At 36.4% G+C, this 24738-nt stretch overlaps 1 protein-coding gene across 1 annotated transcript in view; it reads left to right on the top strand.

The window, feature by feature from the left end:
- Nucleotides 1–24738, top strand: part of LOC134791331 (heme peroxidase 2) — a 104815-nt gene that overhangs the window by 18351 nt on the left and 61726 nt on the right. The gene's annotated exons all lie outside the window — the stretch shown is intronic.

Genomic DNA, 24738 nt, shown 5'->3' with positions numbered 1-24738 from the left:
TGTAAGATTCTTCACTGCAAACTAGATACGAAAAAAGTGTTCTTTTTTTTTAGAAAAAATAGGAGATTCGATTCACAACTTGTCAAAAATGTCGGGTAGCCCCTTAATATAATTAGTTCTTAAAATTTTATCAAAAAGTAGAAAGAAATTAATTGTAATGGCATACGAATTATTGGTGCCAAAGAATATTTATTGGCTGATTATTAGGTTGTACTAAAAATGTGACTTGTGAAGTCAACAAGGCGGATAAAATGATTGCCAACCTGGAGGGTTGACATAATTATTGCAGATGGCGATTATTCCCATATAACCATTCCAGTCGCAGAATCACAAAGTGGTAACTAAATGTCAGATGTGTCGTAACAGAGTCCACACAATGTGTCTAGAATTGTTTCGAAACAAAGTGTCGTCGCCGTGTCTACACTTTTCCGTAACAAGGTGTCGACACATTTGTGTGCACTTTGCGTGCGGTTTGCGACTAAATCTGACAGCAAATTTGTGACAGCAAATGTCAATATAAAATACCTCTTGAAAACCAAGGTTTGTCAAACTACTATTAGTGTCTCGTGTGCTCGTAATTCTAATAAGTCATCATGGGCAATGCAAATGATAATAATCGACCGAAACCATATAAACACCCAACACCCGTCAACCTTTTACAGAAAAGTTTTTAAAGAAATTGAATAAGCTACTTAGGTCAGGCAACGAATGCTCCAAAAGTTGTAGAGGCGTAGAGGGAAATGCTCGGAACACAATTTTTGACTCCGTAACTCGGTTTGACAAGTTAGGAGGTGAACATATCAAAAGTCCCCGGCCGTAGCCCTTGAGCGGGGGGGAGAGAGGGGGCTTTGAAGGTCCCATTTTCCCGTTTTTCGATTATATCTCGGAAACTATGCATCTCAGCGACATGGCCACTTATACAAAATGAAAGTTAATTTAATTTGTTACAAGTTCATTCAGTCAATTTTTTCGATATGTTGAATAGTTTTTGAGATATCCGCTCTTGAAAGTTTATTTAGGGCTCTCAATTTTATCTTGATATATCTATATCAGTGAAGGTGCTAGGCCGTGTTTGGTATCGTTTTCGTATAAATCTGGGGTGCTGAATCCATTTAAGATATCACATTGACACCATTCCACAAAATAAAAATAAATCTTTTTAGGGTTCCGTACCTCAAAAGGAAAAAACGGAACCCTTATAGGATCACTCGTGCGTCTGTATGTATGTCCGTCTGAATACACAAAATAGTTCTTTACCTATAGATGACAGGAAAACCTATTAGAAATATGCAGTCAAGCGCGAGTCGGACTTAATGTACGGAACCCTTAATGCTCGAGTCCGACTCGCACTTGGCCGGTTTTTTTTAAACTCTTCTTGACGCTTACCGCTGAACCGATTTCGTTGAAATTTGGTATAGAAATAGTTTGCGTCCCGGAACAGGACATAGGATAGATCTTATAACCAAAATCATCTTTTGAAGGTGTGAAAAGTGGCGTGGAAATTTGTACGGGAAATCAATAACCGCTGAACCGATTTATATGAAATTTGGGATGGTCTACATCTTTGATTTAGTTAAAAATGATGAAAAAACATGACTTCAAACCTAAACTTAAACAGTATTAACTTCAAGAAGTCAATTCTGAATTCCCCCCTACACCTCATTTCACACCTTTAAAGGATGATTTTTGAGATAACTTATTATATCCTGTCTCGGGACTCAAAATATATGTGTACCAAATTTAAATTAAAACTGTTCAGCAGTTTAAGCGTGAAGAGGAGTTGAAAAGAAAGTATTTTAATAAGTTTATATGTTTTTACTTCGGAATGGTGTAGAAGTCAAAATAAAATTGAGAGCCCTAAATTCTTATTACTTGGCCAAACTTTGTAGAAGGAAAAGGTGAAATAAAAGTCTTCGGCAGGAATATAAGACACAAATATATTTTTTTTTTGCGTTACTATTTCATTCATCAAATATAAACATACCTTGATTATACTATTCTAGTGAGATCCTCATAGATAAACAAAAACATTTACTTAAAAAATTACAAGGTCGAAATGTCACGGAACTTGTGAGAGTAATATGTGAAAAATATAAACTTTTATGACAAAAAAAATCTGAACACAATTTAAGAATCACCCAATTGCGTCGAGGAATCATCTGTATTTTTGCTTGTTTCATTACCTCCTCGCTTCTTTTTTGTCCTTTGTATTCTGTAGCAATTTGTTAGATCTGAAAATAAAGATAACTTGCGTCGTCACGGATGTCGATTTATAGGTTTTAGGGAGTGCAGAATTCGAAAACGAAGATCATTTTATAATCCAAGATGGCGGCTACGTATTTTGTCATAACAGTGGAATCCAAAATAGTCATCATTTTCGAAATCTGCGCCCCCTAAAACCTATAAAACGACATCCATGACGACTTTTATGACATAGTGCATGGCCGCCATCTTGGAATCCAAAATAGTCATCATTTTCGAAATCTGCGCCCCCTAAAACCTATAAAACGATATCCATGACGACTTTTATGACATAGTGCATTGCCACCATTTTTAAATTGAAAATGTTATCATTTTCGAAATCTGCGCCCCCCAAAACCTATAAAACGACACCCATGACGACTTTTATGACATAGTGCATGGCCGCCATTTTGGATTCCAAAATGGTCATCATTTTCGAAAGCGGGGCCCCCTAAAACCTATAAAACGACATACATGACGACTTTTATGACATAGTGCATGGCCGCCATCTTGGAATCCAAAATGGTCATCATTTTCGAAATCTGCGCCCCCTAAAACCTATAAAACGACACCCATGACGACTTTTATGACATAGTGCATGGCCGCCATTTTGGAATCCAAAATGGTTATCATTTTCTAAATCTGCGCCCCCCAAAACCTATAAAACGACACCCATGACGACTTTTATGACATAGTGCATGGCCGCCATTTTGGATTTCAAAATTGTCATCATTTTCTAAATCGGGGCCCCCTAAAACCTATAAAACGACATCCATGACGACTTTTATGACATAGTGCATGGCCGCCATCTTGGAATCCAAAATGGTTATCATTTTCGAAATCTGCGCCCCCTAAAACCTATAAAACGACACCCATGACGACTTTTATGGCATAGTGCATGGCCGCCATTTTGGATTCCAAAATGGTCATCATTTTCAAAATTGGGGCCCCCTAAAACGTATAAAACGACATCCATGACGACTTTTATGACACAGTGCATGGCCGCCATTTCGGATTCCAAAATGGTCATTATTTTCGAAATCGGCACTCCCTAAAACCTATATATCGACACCCATCTCGACTTTTATGACAAAGTGTTTTGCTACCATCTGCATGCAAGACATTTCTATTATTTTTACGTACAAAAATGGCCCCCTGTCAACTTTTAATCGAGATTTAATCGATAATTTATTCGATTAATATTCAGATTAATTCAATTTCAATCTATGTTAGGTCGACTAAACTAATCGCGATTAAAATTTGAGAATTAACTTTTTTTATTCCATTAATTAGTCGAATAAACAGTTAATCGATTAATGCCCATCTCTGACCACGGCATTTTTACACTTTGAGAATATCTGAAAATAAATCAACACAAGGAGCCATTTTGCAAATCCAGTAACATACCAGTCATGTGTCAACACAGAGTCGACACAAAGTCGAAACATTGCAACTACTTTGTGACTGCAATATTTCTCAGCCTTAAACCATATTTATACATCATAATTAACAAGTTTCGTAGTATGTAAAGCGTTATTTCTGTTATTTAAGTATAGTATACGCATCGAAGTACTAAAAATGCTTCAAATAATATAGTTATGAACACAGGCACTGAGAAGTAAACAATTTCATTTCCGGCTAAACTAAAACAATGTGGTGGCGCGTTGATTATATTACACTTAGTTTATCAAATCACTCGAGCAGTTTAATTCCCCATAATAATTTAAGTCACATTGTAATATAAATGCAAACAATATATAATTACGTCTTGTAATCCGTTTTAGAGATGGCGTATTAATGTCACTTATTTTTATTTAAGTATTTTTCCATCTGACAGTTTCTATTTGACAGGAACAAAATGAACGAATGAACGAATGATTTTGGCATAAAGTAGTCGCAAACCCGAAACAATGTGTGCACACGGCGACCACACTTTATGTCACTTTGTGTCATGTGTCGACCCTTCCCCATTTCTGGTAACTGTGTCGACACGGCGACGACTCTGCGACTGGAATTGTGACCGAAACAGACGGTGTCGACACAAGATGTGTCAACACCGCGTCGTAACGGCGACTGGAAATGGTTGTATGGGTTGTTTAATATCCTAAGCTAAGGACATACATATCTGGTGTAAAAGTGAGCCTTTAAAAAAAAACTCAAATTTTTTAAGCCATTTATAGTCAATACCGGGATCCCGGGATCCCGGTATTGATAAAGACAGTTTCGGTATTAATACCGGTATTGAAAGAAGTCCGGTATTTGGAAGCCCTACTTCTGGGCACCCTACACCCTACCGGACGGCACATATCTGGGGGCAATTTTTTTAATACTTTTTTGGTAGTTTAGGTAGTTTTCAATATAACGTAACTAAGCATTGTTAAGATGTTGAAGATATATTAAAAATAGTTTGTTTATATTGGGCCGGTCCTAAGTAATAATATGTAGATACCTAATAACTTAATAAGGGTTGGATTTGCCAAACATTGGCACCTAAGTAAATAATATGGTGGTGTCTATATAGCGCCATCTCCTTCAGCAATTAAAGTCACGGCAATATCTAGTCTCCTGACGATCGACGATCTACACGGAACTGGTACATCTAAGGCCCATATAAATGTCAATCCTTTGTCAGTTTTAAAAAAAGTTTATCTGGTAAATTTTGACATAAATTTGTTAGTAGGCAATGGTAGAGTTAGATTAAGAAAAGTCTGCAACGATTTTGATAGCATACGCAGTGCAAGTGTTATTCATACGTCATAATTGTATCCGCCAATTGTATCCAATGTAGCAATACGAGACTGTTTGTTTCTAAATAAATAAAAAAATAATTTCATAGAAGTTCGACGTTTGAAAATAACACTTGCACTGCGTGTGCTATCAAAATCGTTGCAGTCTTTTCTTGGTCTAATAGTCCGGTGGCCGGCTGCATGAAACAAACCTCATCAAAAAATAGAATATACCTACCCTGTAGAGGTACCTGACGTTTAGTAGCTTCCAACGCACTTGGTCGGCCTAGGCTTAACCTGGCAGATTTTGTACAAATGGCAAAAACGTTGGACAAAAATTCATCAAAAAAAACCTCATCGAAAAATAGAATGAAACTTGTATGGTAGGATACCTGACCTTGAGGACAGTAAAAAAAAAGTGGTCGGCCTCACCTTAGCCTGGCAGTTTTTGCAGTCCGACCAGATTTATTGGGTCACGTGAGAGCTACAATTTACCTCATCGAAAAATAGAATGAAACAAACGGATTATAATAGCTAAAATAAGCCTGTTGACGTATGTCTTGGTCGGCCTCACCTTAACCTGGCAGTTTTTGCAGTCCGACCAAATTTATAAAAAAATCATCGACAAAATTTTTATCGAAAAATCGTATGAAACTTGTATGGGACGATAGCTGCCTTTGAGGACAGTAAAAAAAAAGTGGTCGGCCAAATCCTGTGTTGGCAGGTTCCTGTGTCCGACCAATTTTGTGGTACCACGTGAGAGCTACAATTTACCTCATCGAAAAATAGAATGAAACAAACGGATTATAATAGCTAAAATAAGCCTGTTGACGTATGTCTTGGTCGGCCTCACCTTAACCTGGCAGTTTTTGCAGTCCGACCAAATTTATAAAAAAATCATCAAAAATTTTTTATCGAAAAATCGTATGAAACGTGTATGGTACGATAGCTGCCTTTGAGGACAGTAAAAAAAAAAGTGGTCAGTCAAATCCTTTGTTGGCAGGTTCCTGTGTCCGAACAATATTGTGGTACCACGTGAGAGCTACAATTTACCTCATCGAAAAATAGAATGAAACAAACGGATTATAATAGCTAAAATAAGCCTCTTGACGTATGTCTTGGTCGGCCTCACCTTAACCTGGCAGTTTTTGCAGTCCGACCAAATTTATAAAAAAATAATCAAAAAATTTTTTTATCGAATCATCGTATGAAACTTGTATGGTACGATAGCTGCCTTTGAGGACAGTAAAAAAAAAGTGGTCGGCCAAATCCTGTGTTGGCAGGTTCCTGTGTCCGACCAATTTTGTGGTACCACGTGAGAGCTACAATTTACCTCATCGAAAAATAGAATGAAACAAACGGATTATAATAGCTAAAATAAGCCTGTTGACGTATGTCTTGGTCGGCCTCACCTTAACCTGGCAGTTTTTGCAGTCCGACCAAATTTATAAAAAAATCATCGACAAAATTTTTATCGAAAAATCGTATGAAACTTGTATGGGACGATAGCTGCCTTTGAGGACAGTAAAAAAAAAGTGGTCGGCCAAATCCTGTGTTCGCAGGTTCCTGTGTCCGACCAATTTTGTGGTACCACGTGAGAGCTACAATTTACCTCATCGAAAAATAGAATGAAACAAACGGATTATAATAGCTAAAATAAGCCTGTTGACGTATGTCTTGGTCGGCCTCACCTTAACCTGGCAGTTTTTGCAGTCCGACCAAATTTATAACAAAATCATCAAAAATTTTTTATCTAAAAATCGTATGAAACGTGTATGGTACGATAGCTGCCTTTGAGGACAGTAAAAAAAAAAGTGGTCAGTCAAATCCTTTGTTGGCAGGTTCCTGTGTCCGAACAATATTGTGGTACCACGTGAGAGCTACAATTTACCTCATCGAAAAATAGAATGAAACAAACGGATTATAATAGCTAAAATAAGCCTCTTGACGTATGTCTTGGTCGGCCTCACCTTAACCTGGCAGTTTTTGCAGTCCGACCAAATTTATAAAAAAATAATCAAAAAATTTTTTTATCGAATCATCGTATGAAACTTGTATGGTACGATAGCTGCCTTTGAGGACAGTAAAAAAAAAGTGGTCGGCCAAATCCTGTGTTGGCAGGTTCCTGTGTCCGACCAATTTTGTGGTACCACGTGAGAGCTACAATTTACCTCATCGAAAAATAGAATGAAACAAACGGATTATAATAGCTAAAATAAGCCTGTTGACGTATGTCTTGGTCGGCCTCACCTTAACCTGGCAGTTTTTGCAGTCCGACCAAATTTATAAAAAAATCATCAAAAATTTTTATCGAAAAATCGTATGATACTTAAATGGTACGATAGGTGCCTTTGAGGACAGTAAAAAAAAAGTGGTCGGCCAAATCCTGTGTTGGCAGGTTCCTGTGTCCGACCAATTTTGTGGTACCACGTGAGAGCTACAATTTACCTCATCGAAAAATAGAATGAAACAAACAGATTATAATAGCTAAAATAAACCTGTTGACGTATGGCTTGGTCGGCCTCCCCTTAGCCTGGCAGTTTTTGCAGTCCGACCAAATTTGTGGTACCACGTGACAGCTACAATTTACCTCATCGAAAAATAGAACGAAACAAATAGATTATAATAGCTAAAATAAACCTATTGACGTATGGCTTGGTGGGCCTCACCGTAGCCTGGCAGTTTTTGCAGTCCAACCAAATTTGTGGTACCACGTGACAGCTACAATTTACCTCATCGAAAAATAGGACGAAATAAAACGGATTATAATAGCTAAAATAAACCTGTTGACGTATGTCTTGAGCGGCCTCACCTTAACCTGTCGGTTTTTGCAGACTGACGAAATTTGTGGTACCACGTGACAGCTACAATTTGCCTCATCGAAAAATAGGATGAATAAAAAACGGATTATAATAGCAAAATAAACCTGTTGACGTATGGCTTGGTTGGCCTCACCTTAGCCAGGCAGTTTTTGCAGTCCGACCACATTTATAAAGAATAATAAAAAATATGGTTTCTTCGCAGCTTGAACTTAACTTAATAATGATAACTGAAAAAAGTCATAAGTAAATGAGTCCATGGAGGTCTTAGAGGGCTTTAAAAAAAAAGAAAACTTTCAGTTCAAATTTTATTCATAAATCTATCTAATATCTAAATAACGTTTTCTAACTACCGACGTGGTTTCAGAGTAACACTTACGTTGAGATGATGTCTCACAGATGTCAAAAATAAAAAGGTTTTCATCGATTTTTGACAAGTTTTGAATCGTATATCCTACTTTTCCGCTACAGATAGAATGAGGAGGCATAACTGACATTTTATCACGCCAGGTGGCGTCTCCATATTGGAGTTGCTGTCACTGTCAAATCACATACATTGTTTCCAATAAATTGTAAACATTCTCCTTTTTTAACCGACTTCCAAATCCCAAAGGAGGAGGTTATCAATTCGGTTTTATGTTTTTTTTTTCTCCACAATACTGCAATAGTGTGCGACAAATTGTGGAAATATACCTATAGGATCTCCCTATTTTCCCAAGGACCCGATATGCATAAATCGGTGAGAAAAAGCTTTGAGTACCAAAAACTAAGGCAAATGAGAAAGACCGTTTGTGTAGGCTGCATTTTAAGGAAGATAAATATTATGGAAAGAGTAAATACACAGGTAAGCTAAGTTTTAACGAAGTAGAACATAATTTAGGGCATAATGGCTTGGCCACACATGCTGTATTCCATACGCATCATGACTTTGTGTACCTATCTGATGGGCGGGCGTATATGAAACGCCTTCTTGTACATGCAGGTGATCCAGGTATACACCAAACCTTAGTTTTCAATCGAACACTTGTAATATAAGAGGAAAAACTGCACGTGAGCCTCCCAAAATTTTTATAAACGGTAAAATACACAAGATAACCTCACATATATTAAGTGATTATCTTTGCATCAAATCAGACTTTTTTCCATCAACTGTAGCATTTCTCCTTCGAAGCTCGGTTTGTAGAAAAGAAATTCCCACCGTTTACCAGTCGTAACCACTGGGAATAAAAATTCCCAGTAGGTACCACCAAACCGAGTTGGTGGTAACTACTAGGATTTTTTTCCCAGTAGTTACCAGTGGTAAAAGGTGGGAAAATAATTCCCAGTAGTTACCATTGATAAGAACTTGGTGGTCACTAGTGGGAATAACCCTTTTATTCTTAAGAATTACTGTTAATCATAATCATCTTCGGAGTCGAAGTCTGACGAACTTTCCCCAGACTCCGACTTATCTATTGTTATTTCTTCGACTCGCAAAGGCGTTATGTGTCCTTCAAACCATTTGATCTTATACATTTCATCTCTTAATGTCCAGCCACAATGTGTTGCATCAAATTTGATGCAAGTGGATTCTGCCGCACACTGCCACATTGAATTTATGAAAGCCGTCCGTAACAATCCATACGTCAACAGGTTTATTTTAGCTATTATAATCCGTTTTTTTTTTTTCATCCTATTTTCGATGAGGTAAATTGTAGCTGTCACGTGGTACCACAAATTTGGTCGGACTGCAAAAACTGCCAGGCTACGGTGAGGCCGACCAAGCCATACGTCAACAGGTTTATTTTAGGTATTAAAATCCGTTTGTTTCATTCTATTTTTTGATGAGGTAAATTGTAGCTCTCACGTGGTACCACAAAATTGGTCGGACACAGGAACCTGCCAACACAGGATTTGGCCGACCACTTTTTTTTTTACTGTCCTCAAAGGCAGGTATCGTACCATACAAGTTTCATACGATTTTTCGATAAAAAAATCTTTGATGAGTTTTTTATAAATTTGGTCGGACTGCAAAAACTGCCAGGTTAAGGTGAGGCCGACCAAGACATACGTCAACAGGCTTATTTTAACTATTATAATCCGTTTGTTTCATTCTATTTTTCGATGAGGTAAATTGTAGCTCTCACATGGTACCACGAAATTGGTCGGACACAGGAACCTGCCAACACAGGATTTGGCCGACCACTTTTTTTTACTGTCCTCAAAGGCAGCTATAGTACCATACAAGTTTCATACGATTTTTCTATAAAAATTTTTTGATGTTTTTTTTATAAATTTGGTCGGACTGCAAAAACTGCCAGGTTAAGGTGAGGCCGACCAAGACATACGTCAACAGGCTTATTTTAGCTATTATAATCCGTTTATATCATTCTATTTTTCGATGAGGTAAATTGTAGCTCTCACGTGACCCAATAAATCTGGTCGGACTGCAAAAACTGCCAGGCTAAGGTGAGGCCGACCACTTTTTTTTTACTGTCCTCAAGGTCAGGTATCCTACCATACAAGTTTCATTCTATTTTTCGATGAGGTTTTTTTTGATGAATTTTTGTCCAACGTGTTTGCCATTTGTACAAAATCTGCCAGGTTAAGCCTAGGCCGACCAAGTGCGTTGGAAGCTACTAAATGTCAGGTACCTCTACAGGGTAGGTATATTCTATTTTTTGATGAGGTTTGTTTCATGCAGCCGGCCACCGGACTATAACTCTATCAACAATATTGTTCGCCATGCTTACACGCAATGTATCAGTCGCAACTCGTAATCGATTAGTATGATACAAACATGTACTACTTACATAGTATAGGTTTAAGTCACCGCGACACACTTCGCCGGCCCAGACCCGCATCGTTGCATCATCGGCATAGGCGCGCGCACGCGGAAGCAGAGATGTGTGAAGCCGGCATAAAACATTATGGGTACTATACTATTAGAGTATAGTTCTATAATACTGGCATATCGGCTCTCAAAACAATGTTAATAAAATTTACTTCCTCTGTATTTCAACGGGTTAAGGCTAGAATGTTTACGTAGACCCTTTTTGAAATATTAATTTTTCCCCAGACATTTTTTTATATGGGTTAAGTTTGAAGACGGGTCTCTATTGTTTCCCAGAAAGTTTTAAGGTTAATGTATTGTTTGCCCGCATTTTCGTTAGTCATAATTTATTTAGTTCAGAAACGCGTCACTTTTCAGGATTGCCATAAAACAAACCTAACCTATCTATAGGATAAACTTACGCAAATCCTGAAAAGTGAACGGTTCCAGTTTTATGACTAACGATAACATGACAAACAATACATTATGACTTAAAACTTTATGGGAAACAAAGGGACCCCTTTGAAGTCTTTAAAGTGCTATTATGTAGCTCACAATCAGCTATACATAAGGCGTGCCGGTTTCCGAACCAGAGGTGTGGGTTCAAACTAAGCTCGTACAAATTGGTAGGTATTCGGTATGAAGGTATGTAATGTATGAAACATTTGTTTTTAGTTATTTTGAACGGCTACTATAGTATAGTTAAGTACATGCCATACCAATCTTATAAATCATTATTTAAATACATCATAAAAAAAAATTGCCAAATTACGAGCAACCGTTTCGACAACAACACATTTGTGCCTCTTATGTAACTAATAACATTAAAACTTATTTTAAAATACAACAGACCGTGCAATAAAATGCCGCAAACTGGTTTATCAATCAAGTTTATCAAATATGAATATTCCTTTTGTAGTTTTTTTTATCGGAATTACCATAACATACGTATTGTCTCTACCGTAATAAACATCAACAACACCATTTTCAACAGATCAAAACGATATTAACGATATATTTATGAAAACAAGTACATAAAATAAACTATTGTGGTATTTATTGGCTCCCTCAAAATATCTGCTGTTTAGAATACTTAAAAAAAAAACATTACAATAGCAAATAATATTAAGAAGTTAATAATACTAATACATTAATTTTATCACAACTTTGATGTGGCAATTAGTGTAAGGTGTAAGTATACTTATACTGTCCACTTAATTGCATTGGGTCTTTCGATATAATGTAACATGGCAAACCTGCATGTACAGCCACCGCGCGCACTGGCCGGTTGGAAATAAAAAAAACTAAGGGTTTCGCCGTCTTTTGTTTTTTCTTCGTAAAATTTTCCTTTGGAAATGTTGTCGGAATAGCACAATTCTGTAATTATTATTTTAATGCGACTGTATGGCTATAATTACTGATAAAGTTTAATACTAGGGCTGCCACTAATGCAGGTAAAGTTTGTATAATTGTATATTTAGCATTAAGTTTAGGTTTATGTTGAAATTAAACCTAATCCAAGTCTTATTTGTACGTAATGTACATCACTGGTTCTCGTAACGAAATAAGGCTTGGATTAGGTTTCGACTACAAGTCTAAGAACGTACGATTGTTCCAGCCCATCCTTCTACCTTTAAATTCAAGAGCTTATTACTGTTGCTGCTTATTATTTGGACGTTTGCTGCTGAAGCTTTTCTCTACCCACGGACCTCGCTGAGCCTGCGTTGCCAAAGCTGATTCCCGCGTCCGCGGCCTAAGTTGATCGTACGGTTCGACAAAGAATGGGATTCAATAACGTTAAGGCCAGTGACGATATTTTATTGGTTTAGTTTAGATTCAAGTACTGACAGAAATTAGTTTATTTTATTGTACATATTTTCATATTATATTGTTTACTGTATAGAACCTGTTTCCATTTACCGCTCTAGCTAGCCGGTTACAATAAATCCTTCATTATCATATACGCTCACCAAAATTATATACCTGCTTTATCTACTCCCTGAAATAGGCACCAGATATCCCCCCCTTTTTGCAAGGACCTACCCTCCTCTCCTTTTTCCTTACTGCGAGGAGGTAAGGGAGGGCTTTTTTTATTTTGAGAAAAGCACATCACCCTGCGCCTCTGCTCTGCCCTTCGCCCATGATTACAACTCAAACATCATACGAAATCTTACGAAGGATCACATAAAAACACTATACATTACACATCCATAGTTCACATGGGTTCGGATGCGTTCAACATATCAACAAAGGTCGGCCGGTGTCCGGTTCGTGAGGTCACACGCTTCGCCATTAACACTCCGAGACACCTGCATCCGCATTCGAAAAAAATAAGCAAAAACTGAGCATATCAACATTTTAATGATAGCTCGCGAATCTCGTGATAGGCTAATTTAGGATTGGGAAAAAAACGATTTTGCTGGACTATCAAATTTTGCTGTTTGCGGAAAACCATAGCCAAATTTGATAAATTTAAAGTTAAAATTCACCATCCTATTTTTTCAAGTGTTGTTTTATTAAAATTAATTACAAGCGTTTGTTATTGATTGTTTCATACCTACGATAAAATATGATTAGTTCTTCAATAATATAATTTGAATTTACGAATACATTTAATACAATGCCACGACATGTGTTATTAATGTGTATTTATAATGCACACATGTTTGTAAACGTCTTCATTGTAAATAAACACACACTAGTTGGCTTCTACTTTTATTACTAATACCTATACCTACTTCTACTCGCCTCACATATATACTGTGTGTTACTGACCATGGGGCTTTAAATCCAGGGCTCGATTCTACTCGCTAAACTGAGCTACTTTTACTATGGCACCAACTCCGAAATCCCGAAAAAAAATTTTACTTTTTCATACATTTTGGCTGATCAGATGTCGATGTTTACTATGGAAAAGCCAAAAAAATTTCCCCGATTTTAGGGTTAGTCCCATAGTAAAAGTAGCTCAGTTTAGCGAGTAAAATCAAGCCCTGGATTTAAAGCCCCATGGTCAGACACACCATGTATATTTTTAAGTAAACATTTGTATGGACATTTGTAACCTAAAAATAAAAAATAAACATTTTCTGTAAACTGTTTACACATACCTACTTACATAGAGTCGATCACCGTTTCGTCCACCCGTTGAAATCTTTTGTATTGAGAAGCTTAGGCGATCCGTCACATACACGTACAGTACAGAAACTTACATTTATAGGTCCCTACCAGGCCCCAATTTCACCACACTGTTAAAAATTATGTAATTTTAAATTAAATTATGTAATTTTACATGCAAAAAAATTACATAATCCTGTAAAATTCCCGAAAAATCTGGGAAATTTACGGAAAAATATGACATTTTACGTAATTCTCGTAAATTTTTACGAGAATTACGTAAATGTATATAATTACGTAATTTTTAACAGTGCAGGGTGACAGGTGCGACAATTGTAAAACATCACTGTTGCTGACGTCACAGGCATCCATGGGCTACGGTTACCGCTTACCATCGGGCGGGCCGTATTCCTGTTTGCCACCATCATTGTATTATTAAAAAAAAACTTTATTATATCGGAAAAAAACAGATATTTCTCTTGCTAAGTTTATGACAATTGTCACAAGAAACACTACAATTGTAACGAAATTCCGACATATAAATCATTTCCTGTCAAGATTCACCGACAATTCTACAAATATGTCGACTAGAAAAAATAATTCTTGTTTCACAACATAATTGTAATACATACAATTGTAGCAAAATGCCTGTCATGTTTGTAAGTATTTCTATAGAAAATATTTTATAAAATTGTAATATGTCACCTGTCGCTTGACAATTGTCGCTAGACATATGTCACTGACAATAGGCCTGATGACAAATTTTGAAATCCCTTTTATTATTGTCGGTACACTTGTATTGGTTCCGAAAAACACAATATTTCAGCTATACTCATAAGATTTAACATAGATAATTGCATTTTATTATAGCTAGTTTAAACTTCGCGTGAAAACGCCTCGCATGCCATTTGTGACGTCATTATTTAGTTGGTGGTAGGGTGGTAGACATTGTTTACATACTTACAGTTACGAATTTCCCTTGAATCCGAATGATATTGTTAATTCAGCACCATATATTACGATTAGGGATGATAAATACATTACAACAATTTATCACAATAACTCATTTTACACAAAAACTCTCACACGGTTGCAGTTTAAGATGAATTATTTAGATACATGTAAATTTTGAGTGAAAATCACCGAGCGCCGGTTTACTTTTTAATTTTTCATTTTTTCTAATTACGACAGCCAACAAGGCAATGATAGTTCCATTCAGCCAAATAATTAAAAGTTTGTTGTTGAAATATCGTATTATTTAGCATTTTATTTAAATAATAACAAATAGATATCTATTTTATATCGTGTAATAATATTTATTGTACGTAATAAATGTTTAGTGGCGAAATAATATTTTTTTTGCACCTTTCGAACTCTTTGGTGAGGACGTATAGATTTCGGTCAATGAGGTTGTCTATGTTGCTCTAAGAAATATGTTATGGATTGATGACGTCACTGTTTGGAACGCTTCTGATTGGCGTTTCAGTAATAATGGCCGATTGGAGAATTTTGCACTTTTATTTTATTGAATATCTTAATAATCCTTCAGTTTATACTGAGATTAGGCCATTTTTTAGAATCATATTAACATATATGTTTCTTTGAAACCATTATTTCCATGATTCTTTGTTACTTGCAACAGGCCTATTGTAGCCGTGGTGAAATTGGAGCCTGTTGTTCCTATTGAACTATCTAATTGTATTATACATGTGCTAGTTCGTTTACCTTAATGCAGTATCATTCCGCGAAATTGTCTATCGTTTTCCGGTCCAAACCCAAATTTACTGAAGATTTGCAGGTATAGGATTTTTTTTCTGTCACAATGGACATGAAATTTGCCCAATAAAATAATTATCGACGACTTAAAACGTTGAAAAATTTGGATATTTAGTATACGAAATAAAATTCTTATGTATGGGAATGTCCCATTCCATGAACTGTCACGGAATGCCCATTTTAGGGCATTCGAACACTATTATGTTTCACACACTAGTGTGTTTAATAGCCTAATTCCGAGAGTTGACAGCTCATTTGTCACCTCTGTTACTCGGAAACGACTGTGGAATGGAACTCTTGGGTCATTGTCCTGCTCTAAGCTACTGTAATCTACAAGTTCCTATAAAAAAAAATTGTTAGCCTGGTTTAGTGTCCCACTTCTGGGCAAAGGCCTCCCCTCGCTTCCTCTACTCAACCCTGTATTTTGTAGTTTCCCGCCAATCCGGATAAAATGCGTCCAAGTCGTCCCGCCATCTTCTTTTCGGCCTGCACTCCGGCCAGCACTATCTATGGTGTTCCGTGGGTCCCACTCCGTAACCATTTTGGGTGCACCTTTCAGGGTGCATGCGGCAGACATGTCCAGCCCAGGCCCACTTAAGCATAGCGGTCTTGACACCTACATCTACAACTCGAGTTCGTATCGTTAAACTAGTTCATATCTAAACTTTTTCTTTATCAACCACATATTATGCACGGCATCTAATACTGTTAAGTATGTATGTCACATCGGCGCGCGTAATGCAGTAGCGGGCAGAATAACCAAGATTAATGGTTCCATTCGATAGCCTACTTTTTTTGCCGACGTTTCGTCACGGTTTTTTTAGTATTCAGTCCGTGTCATGATGATGCATAGGCCGGCAAGTTAACAGAGACCCAGTTTCGGGAAATCCCTGCTTTACCTTTACTGTTTTGTTGGAAAATACCAGATAGAAACATAGTTACTTAACCCTTAAATGCATGATTTTTTTATTTTTGCCCGAAATTAATATATGTATCACATAATTGTTTGCCGATTCTAGGAAAAATAGTAAAAAAAATATAACTTCGATTTTCAGTGCGAAATCAGTGTCAGAAGTTGAATTGGCTAAATCATATTTATGTAAATATGTAATTTTCAGTAATAGATATATGAATTTTTTTACTACCATTAGAAAGGTACCTACACTATTTGTGATATACCTATGATAAAGTTTTTAAATATAAAATACAGTGAAACCTGGATAAGTGAGATCTCAAGGGACGAGCAAATTTGTCTCACTTTAAGAGGTTTTCCACTTACACAGGGTCTCAGTTAGCCAGGTATAAATAAATGTATGTCTCATTTATAGAGTGTTCCATTAATAGAGGTGAGAAAGGAATAACCTTTCAGTTATAGAGGTGGTAAATAAGGTATTTTGTCAAAATGATGTATGAATTGTAATCATCAACAATAAATAAAGGTCAAATATTTCTTGTCGTTAAATAGTTTTTTAAGTCTGTTCAAATTTTTATTCGAATTAACTTTGATTGATTCTTCTTCTACAAAGGATGGATTTTATTAAATAAAATTAAAAAACGGACTTCATTGTGTCTTAGAACTTAAATAAATGAGAATTAATTTTTGGTTTTTCGTTTCGATAGTTTTAACTACTTACTCAAACTAACTAAATAAAACTTGAAGTCGTTTAGACACAATTAACCGAATGCGGAATTTTCGGTTAGACTAAAGTCCAAGATCTTCAATAAAGTCCAAGTTAGAGAGGTCATAGTTTGACGTTATCTCAGATACAGAGGTCAACTCCTATAACATTCTAAAAAACAATGAAGCAAATGTAATCTTTTAAATATAGTCTCAGTAAAAGAGGTAACATACACTCTCTGTCTCAGTAATAGAGGTAAATTTGACTATAAAATCGAAACAACTAATCTCAGTTATAGAGGTCTGTTTTTTCTCACTAACAGAGGTAATTCAGCGCCAAAGTGCCGGGACCGCACTATGAGTCCCAGCTATAGAGGTTTCCCACTTATCCAGGTCCCACTTAACCAAGTTTCACTGTAATTACAAACCCCGACCGAAACAAAAACCGTTCAAAATCATACTAAAAATTATCAACTTCTGGATTTTTCCAAGCTTTCCGACTTTTCGTCTTAAAACGACTGTAATTTTTATAAATTAAAAATATTGCGTAAATTTAACCCTTAAATCATCACCCTACTACTTGAGGTTTGGTATAAAGGTGCGTTCAAGAACGTAAGCCTTTTTTTTTTAATCTGTGAGCTGTATAATGCTTTGTAGACATTTGGCAACACTATGCATTTAAGGGTTAAGGGCCATTGAGACGATGCGACAACTCGCATGCGATTGGTGTGGGGAGGGTGTGGGTATTCAAATTGTGTCTAACTTGATCGATCGTTTGAATAGGTTGGCATCAGTTGGCATAACTAAACTCATAGGGGTTGTTTTACGAATCCTGTCTGAGCCTTTAAATAAACTAAAATACTTCACAGATAAAGAATTTGAGGTAAATATTATTGAAAAAAAATTAACGCTACCTATCTTCACAGAAACATAAAAAAATTGTTTGAAGTTTAAGTTTAGATTAAAAGTCGGGGAACCTGTGGGACTTGCTTTCAAAGAAAGAACAAACAAAAGGTAGTTTGTTTTTATAAGTATTTTCTACATGGCGACAACCATCATGACTAATTTGAGTGAAAATTTGGTAACGTCTAACCTCCGCAATGCTTTGATGCTTTGCTTACCTATTGCTTCGTAAAGTGATCAGGGTGCGTAGCCAAGGCGAACGAAACGCAACTACGAACGATGCGTGGAAGAGTGAAGAGAGAGATGACTACGATACCCTACGAAGCGTTAACGATTGGCACGTTGGCTGCGCGCCCTGATCGTATGAACTGCTTCACCCTAAATCTTAGAGCATTTAGTAACTGGAGACGCCATGGCTATCATTTTCCGTACAAAACAGTCTGCCGTGTTTTGCGCGGGATGGGACGTCAAAAATATTGCTATTTCTACATGATTTGTACGTAACGTACCTACAAACAGCCATAGTCAGTCCATACAAAAGTTTGCACAATTATGCAAGGTTTTCGGCAGAGGGGTAAGCTCTTAAAGGCGCCTCCGGTTATTAAATGCTCTAAGCCCTAAATACTTCTACGTGTACCGAAATACAAATCTACAAATGGCCACTCCAATTCCAATTATAATTTTCAAAGAAGTTTGATTATCCACGTGAGTAATGCGACTAATTTAAATTTAACATACAATTATAGGCACAGTCTTTTCTCGTCCTTATTTAACACCATAACCATTTTAATACCATGTTTATCATAAAAATGCCATTGTTACTCAAACACAGATGAAATTTGTCGTTTTCGCACATAAATTGTCAACAACATTCTTTGTAGATTGCTTAATTCCCTCGTAAATCTCGTAATTGGCGCCATTCAAACCTCAATCATCCTTCGACATCGCGTGATGAACAATATTTACATGTTTTGAGGTTTACGATGTGTTTTATAATTATAATGATGCTTTAAAAGCGATAGATGTATGAGAATATAAGTACTGCTAAAATATGGTATTGATAAAGCTAAAACAATTTTGATAGCTTGATATTCAAGGTGTGGTTGTACAGTCAGCGTCAGAATATTCGCTAATAACTTAACAAAATGGGATATGTCTCACTATACGTAAATACATGTAGATTAAATGCCGTGCATAGAACACCCTTACACTTGTCCCGGATTGTCTAATTGGTACATCAAATTACCTTTCATATATGTAGCTTAAGTGATTTTTTACCATTAGGTAGGTAGAACTTATGCTTATTTAAGACCGAGAAAAAAATCTACTCTAATCTAATTTAATTTTGTTTTGTTATAAAGTTATAACAAAATTAAATAAAAACTCTAATTGCTATAATTACAGGGCAAGTGGGCATATACTATAATTAATATTTATTGAAAAAAAGGCTGGGCAGGAAGTTCGCATGTTGCGACGTCCCATATGAGGTAACATTTTATAAATAAATGATAAATAGGTCTAAAAGGAAAATCCGTATCCGCCTGATTGCGAAGATTCTTAGAAGATGAGTCCGATCACGACCAAACAGATAATATACGGTGTTTAATTAATGTTTAGCGGTAGGGTCATAGCAATACCATTAACACTTATCTACATACGTAATTACTGGATTATCCTCCTTTGCGCGGTAATCATGAGGCATATGAGCGGTATTTGTCTCGTTTTATCTGCGTTAAGCATAACAACAGTAAGTGTATTTAGAAACTAAATTGTAGGTACCTATACCTATACTTTGTTTTATTGAATAGCGAGCTATGCGATGCAATTTTATGGATGATTTCATACATAATGTGTCAATACAATGTTGCAGCTGGGTGTAACTATAGCTACTAGTTAAAAGCATAATCAAATAAAGTTAGCAATTTAAAACAGTTTAAAGCCCTTCTTTCGTATTTTGTTTGAATAGGTTGATGTTGTTAAATGTATTTAAATGACATGTCAACATGTCACAATATCATAGTGTCAAGGTCTGTAATTTGAAATTAAAATTATTGATTTAAAACCAATTAAAAAAGTTTTCCGAGGCACGCGCGGCTATGAATTTTAATTGCTTACATATGTTTATAAATAATACGAAACATTTGTTTATTTCATCGACCTTTGAAGATTTGGTAACACAACACGGTATAGTTGAAATGTAATTCCTTTGCCCATCAATTGAAATAAAAGTGGTTTGAGTTAAGCCCGTGCTACACGGTCGCCGACAAGCCTTCAGACCGCGTGGCCTTGGTCTGTCCCGGACCGTGTAGACAGTTGTGTCCAACAAAATTTTACCAAAACTGACCAAGGACAGACCAAGGTCAGACGCTTAGAAGGCTTGTCGGCGACCGTGTAGCAAGGGCTTTAATACCGATTTTTACATTATCAGGTTCATAATTGGTTTATACTCTTAAACAATACAAGACAATTTTTTTAATGTGTGTGAGTAATGTGTTATATTTGGTTGCTTGCTTGCAAGCAAAAATACACATTGTTCTGACACCCTTTGTTTCTGTATTTTTGCAAATAAATGATTGATTGATTGAGCTTTATAATAAGTCAGAAGGATATGAATGAATTCTAAAATGAGATAAAATAAAACTCGCAATTTCTGTTTATTTGCAAATTATGAAAGAAAATGTGATTTATTTACCAATATTATGTTTTTAAAGACAATAGATTATTATTTCACACGCCGTGTGTCGTTGCTTTTATCCACCGTTACCGAACAGCTTTATGTTTCGGAAAATAAAATTAATTAGGCTCTGAACAATGAAGACATGTAATTGTTAAACTTTACGCAGGGTAGCCCTTTATTGTTTAAAGCCATCCAGCCAAAGCATACGAAAGTTTCGCCACTGACCTTGTCCAATATAACCTACGTTATTCCAACTATTAACCTAGATTACCAGTATAAGAAGGTCCTCAATTATTTATAGTTGCTACGGATCTTTAGGGCAGGTTACACAGGTTACTACACTACCGGCACTACTGCCACGTACTTGAGCTCGCGCGTTTGAGACAACGCTCTTACTCTATGAGCATAGAGAAATAGAGTAAGAATAGATACTCACTCCATACATCAGTTTTGGTACTAAAACGACTATTATTTTCGCTGTCGACATCTAGCATCGAGTAGCGGAATTATCAGTACCGCTACTTGATACTACAATGCTCTAGTATCGTGACTCACTAAAATAGTATTGAACAACAATTTACAATTAATATTAAAAGCAGAAGGAGTTGTAAATAGATTTCCGGTTATACTATTAGCTGAAAATTGTTGAGCATTAGACTTTTCGGTCGTCGGAACATCTATTGTCAAGTAGCAGTACCATAGCAGTACTGATAATTCCGCTACTCGATGCTAAATGTCAACTACGAAAATAAAAGTCGTTTTGGTACTAAAACTGATGTATGGAGTGAGAACTCTATGTATTTTTTTCTCTATGTCCATGAGTGACTATTTTGGTATGCGTTATGCGTCTGTGGTCACGTTCCTCACTTTCCCTCTTATGACAGAAGTCGAAGGCTTCCAATATTGCGTACTGACATTGAAACGAAACGATTCGTGATTTTGTTATTGTATTTTAGGTCTGTAACAATGACCAGAGGATTTCTAACCCTTGACATGTCAGTTTGAATATAGTGGCATATTCCATTATGTTAATCTAGATGTCATAGTTCATACTGTGAAAATAAACATGCATAGGTGTTAATATTACAATGATCAATCAATATGCATTGATGTCTTGGTTACAAGGGCAGTCATAATGTAAAGGTTTTCAAAAAAGTTTATAAAAATCGTTGTTTTGCTAAGTAACAATTTAAAATTTAATTTAGTTGAGTGGTACCCAATATACTTACCTATTTATTTATTTCTACTTTTACGGAAAACTTTACCTACGAGTTGCTTTAATTTTGTAATGATGATTAAACAGATTTACTGCCCGATTCGAACTTTAAGATACATCAATTAATAGATCTAGAAACGATATGGATTAGATGTGTCAGTGTCAAAAGTGACGTTTTTGTTTGAAGAAACTGACATATCAATCCATATCGTTACTAGATATATTAATTGACGTATCTTAAAGTTCGAGTCGAGCCGCTAGACACCTTTAAGATCAAGTTTGCACAAAATGTAGAGTCAATTCTCTTGCGCCGTAAAATTTTATTCATATTTAAAATTAAATTAAATCCTGCTTTCATACTTAGAGCTAGCTAACTCTCACGGAGATCGCCGAATAAACCCATGCAAATATATCGACGCTATTTAACTTATAATATAATGACAATGGCTATACTTTATCCAGTTTATCCAATGTCAATGACATAAGTAGAAAGTATCAAAGTACTAGTGAAGTGTCAGCTATGATAAAAACGAAAGCCACACTTGTGGTTGCTATGTAGCTATTCTCACTCTTGTGGTTACTTCCTATATGTTCCTTTCAATATAATAACTTAATATCTGGAGACAGAGCTTTGCTCGGAAAACATATAAACACTCAAAAATGCGCGTTCTCTCAGATATAAGACCTAGCTAGTTCGATTTTTCGCCACCGCAAACCCCCATATTGCAAATTACTTCGAAATCGTTAGAGCCGTTTTCGAGATCCCCGAAATATAGAAATATATAAATATATAAATATATATAGATATAAATATACAAGAATTGCTCGTTTAAAGTAAGTTATAATAATTGTATACAGGTTTTCTCGAGGGCTTACTGTATGAAGTTCTTCAAAAAAAACGGACAAATGCGAGTAGGACTCACCCACCGAGGGTTCCGTACTTTTTATTATTTGTTGTTATAGCGGCAACAGAAATACATCATCTGTGACAATTTCAACGGTCTAGTTATCTCGGTTCATGTGATACAGCCTGGTGACGGACAGATGGACAGGTGAGTCTTAGTAATCGGGTCCCGTTTTTACCCTTTGGGTAGGGAACCCTTTAAAAGGTTTTTAAAGGGTCGGAAACGCGCACGTAACACCCCTGGAGTCGCCGACGTGAGACGGGTCGTATTCTTGTTTGTCACAGAAGTGGTGTAAGAAGAAAACAAGATTCAATAATACAAAAAAAAAAACATTTTGAATAACTTATTGCACGTAACACAGAGTATCATACTAAAAACTTAATTCCACCTGTCATAGCGACCTACAAAACGAGTTTTTATCAGACTAAAGTCATTATACAATAAAGCTGATCAGGTCTTAGCATACTTTTGGTTTCGATTTTATATAATTAAATTTAACAAGGAGCAATATAAAAACAACTAGTGTTTGCTTATGCTCAATACGATATTGATAGGGGACAGCATATGAGCCGTCAGATTTTTGGCGCGAGGCGTAAATGTGTCGTTTATGCTTCCGATGTAGCCCCCAAGACGGCAGAACCTACTATGGACAAGGAAACATACCGACGAGAACGGTAGATGGTAGCACTTGCTTTGGCAATGTACATGTGCACATATGTTTTCGATTCAGGCCACAAGATGGCAGACCCTCCAACGCGCACGGTCCCTATAAAATATGCCAAAAAAAATTGGCAATTATTTACATAAAAATCGGCCCATAAGCAAGACCATTAAGAACTAAAAACACGTCGATCTCGTATGCGCTCGAATTTCTTTTTTTACAAGCGTACAGTCAGCTGTCTCGGCTGTCAGTACTGTCACTTCCTGATTTGTATTCTGATCGCTTTCTGATCTCAGACGAGACGAGCGCCAGCGAGACGTCGAGATCTCGAGATCCGTGACGAGGAGAGATGGGCCGATATTTATTTTTTTATGTATTCAACAAAATCTTCCTCAATCTAACTGGACGGAATTCTTTTTATTCATTTTTTTTTATCACAAATTGGGATTTCGTATTTATTCCACCCAGAATCATCATCATATCAGCCTTTTATCGCCCACTGCTGAGCATAGGCCTTTCTTCGAGTACGCCACTTATCCCGGTCCTCAGCCAATCTCATCCAGAAGTGACCCGCAATCTTTCGAATGTCGTCCACCCCGTCGAGCCAACGGACGCCAGGCACTCCTTTCGTCCGAAAGCGGCCACAATTCCCTTGACATTTTGGCCCACCTGCCATCACTCTGCCCCAGAATACAGATCGAATACAGTAGAAAAAAAACTAAAATGAAATAAATATCGGTCCAGCTACTTATAATCAGAGAGCGGATTCATACTGGATACCGGCCGCGTTCAACTCGTTATTTGGCCAGCTTTAGAACATTCACGGAACCTGTTACATAGTGGCGATCAATCATGTGACGAGGAAGGCTTGCCTCCCCCACTTTGTTGCAAGTGGTTTGACATTTGATCTAGAGCACTGCACTCTAAGTGTAGTGTTTATTATGTTTTATGATACTTTACGTTGTGTAAGCGGATGTTCCGAGATTAATTATAGTTTTACAACTATCATTGGTCTGATTTAGTTTAAGATGAATCATGTTTTATCTTGATATAAAATAAATAACCCTCCTTTCGGCATATGGGTAATTAAAGGTGAAACATGTGTAACAATATAAAACTACGAAATACAATAATGTCTATAATAAATACATATTATTGCTTGAACGAGTTATGCGTGGTCTGAGAAAACGTTATACTCTCCTTGGTAAATAACTACTGACCATCTCTTAATTTTATATTTTAAATGTCCATGTTTTTGAAGGAAATATAA

The sequence above is a fragment of the Cydia splendana genome, chromosome 6, assembly GCF_910591565.1.
Source record: "Cydia splendana chromosome 6, ilCydSple1.2, whole genome shotgun sequence".
NCBI classification, from domain to species: domain Eukaryota; kingdom Metazoa; phylum Arthropoda; class Insecta; order Lepidoptera; family Tortricidae; genus Cydia; species Cydia splendana.
This window is presented reverse-complemented; position numbering and strand designations above follow the sequence as displayed.